Genomic DNA, 2370 nt, shown 5'->3' on the forward strand with positions numbered 1-2370 from the left:
ACTATCAAACAAAGCTTTCAGCTAAGAAAGATAGAGAGAGAAATAGAGAGAGAAAAATCTTGTGAGAGAAAACTTCAGTGTGGAAGTTATACACGAGTGATAAAAGTGAGTTGAGAGATAGCCTCTGCGTAGGCAGATACAAAATACAGTGTGGTAATTTTGTTGTACTCCTCCTTTTGAGATTCTCTAATATATTGGTGTGGGTCCGTGGACGTAGGCAGTTTGGCCGAACCACGTTAAAAATATCGGTGTCATTTATTTTTCTCGTTTCATATCGGTCGATATCCAAAATGTTGCGTCTAATTTCCTAACACAGTTATCACAGCACGCAAGCAGGTAGTATTCTTCCTATAACTCGGTAATCACTCATTAGATAGAAATCAAGAATAGTAGAGATAACATCAATTTTCTTTAACATCTAAAGAATACATCTAGTTACAACAGTTTATAAATCAATAATAATCCAAACAGAAGGCTGAGTCTTATAAAAACAGAGTCTTGAGCTGTAGATGAACTGCCGATGAAACCATCTCAAACCATCTTGAATCACCGATTCCTGGAACAGAAAATAGTTTGAGATTTATTAGTTTGTGATGTTAAAACTGAAATAGAAATTAGATTGGAAGTTTGCTGGAATGAGATTTTGAATTGGGAAATAGAGAAGATGGAAGGAAGAAGGAGAAGGGGGGGAAATAGCAGTAGCAGCAGCAGCCGCGAGCCACCGCAGCGGAGGCACGGCTGGCGGCGGTGGTCGCCGGCGCCACGGCGGCCGTGGTGGCTACTGACAGCAGAGAGAGATAGAGAGGGAGATTAAACCAGGGAGATAGAGAGTGAAATAGAAAGAGACGGATAGAACGAGTTGAAGGGAGAGAGGGGAGTGCAGGGCGGCGGCGACCACCGGCGCCGCATGCGCTGTCGCGGCTCGCAGCGGCCGCCGCGGCCCGACCAGAAAAGAGAGAGAGATCGAGATAGAGGAGCAAAGAAAGGAAGAAAGAAAAGGAGAAAGAGAGATGGGGAGGCTTACCTGAATCAGAGGGGGTGGCGGCGCGACGAGCACGGCGGCGGCAGTGGCGGAGTTCACCGGAGGAACAAACTTCAGGAAATTTTGAAACCCTAGATCTATTCTAAATTCAGGAGAAAGAGGAGAAGAAAAGGAAGGAAAGGAAGAAGAAGGGGAGAGAGGCGCCGGCCTCGCCGCGCCGGAGGCGGCGAGGACTGGCGACGTCGCCGGGCGAGAGGGAGAGGGAAAGTGAGAGACGAGGTGAGAGAACAGAGAGAAATGGGTTTGCGTAAAATGAAAAAGAAGGAAGAAGAGAGATGTTGATTTAGTATATTCTAGACTTAAGTTCTATTTTACTTTTTAATTTATTTTGATTAATTGGGCTTTGAGAATTTCATATTGGGTTTAAATAGTATTTGGGCCTATTAATATCAATAGGATTAGCAATAATATAATTGTGTTAGACCTTGGGAGTACATAAGATGATGAAGTTAATTTATTAAGTTGGGCCCTTAATTTATTTAATTGGACTCAGTAGTATTTTAATTTGAACTTAATAATTATGGGTAAAAGATTATTAGCTATTTGCTAATAATTGGCTTGATTTATTAAATGACCTAGACTATATATATTATTTCATATCAAGTTCTTTAAAGAAGAGGAGATAAGAGATTTATATTATTTTCAGTTGATAGCTATCTATTAAATTAGAGCGAGTGGAGTTATGATTAATGCCAGAGTTACGATTATCGTAGTTTAAGTTGTGGTTTAGATAATATGTTGGTATTTATTGATAAGTTCACCAGGTAGCACCCAATCATCATTTCATAAGTTCCAACAGAACTATCACCTTAAAACCAACATAAGTATTCTCTAAATAAATTTCATATCATGTTCTCATTATTTATTAGTCAGTTTTTATACTGAAGGTCGGATACAAGCAAGGGTAAAACAATAGTTCAGAATTACTAATGTCATCAGACCACGATCAGGTGGGCTTTCTAAACTCAAAATGTGAAGTGCACATTATTTAGTAATGTTTTTATGAATGAAGTTATATTAAAGTTATTGACTTGCCAAAACTTTTATGAGTTTGTATGATACCTATCTGGCACCAGAAGTTAATCGAATTCGGATCCTGTTCTATCAAGATGTTAGACAGGATTAGTGTACACAAGGGACCGTGAGCCGATCTAGCATATCGGCCGGCCTAGGACCGTGAGCCGGTTTAGCGTATCGGCCGGTCTAGGTCCGTGAGCTGATTTGGCGTATCGGCCGGTCTAGGACCGTGAGCCGATTTAGCGCATCGGCCGGTCAGTGACCGTAGAAGGTGGCCACCTTCTCGGCACACAGTTATCATTGCAGATATG

The 2370-nt window shown here is 41.3% G+C and overlaps 1 long non-coding RNA gene across 1 annotated transcript; it reads right to left on the reverse strand.

The window, feature by feature from the left end:
* Window positions 1-354: 354 nt before the first annotated feature.
* LOC131017699 (uncharacterized) lies at window positions 355-1637 on the reverse strand. The gene is made up of 2 exons (XR_009099795.1): window positions 1025-1637; window positions 355-556 (listed from the first exon to the last, which is right to left on the reverse strand). It is a non-coding gene; the product is annotated as an uncharacterized LOC131017699 (long non-coding RNA).
* Between the last annotated feature and the right edge of the window lie 733 nt (window positions 1638-2370).

The sequence above is a fragment of the Salvia miltiorrhiza genome, chromosome 3 (genome assembly GCF_028751815.1).
Source record: "Salvia miltiorrhiza cultivar Shanhuang (shh) chromosome 3, IMPLAD_Smil_shh, whole genome shotgun sequence".
Lineage (NCBI taxonomy): Eukaryota > Viridiplantae > Streptophyta > Magnoliopsida > Lamiales > Lamiaceae > Salvia > Salvia miltiorrhiza.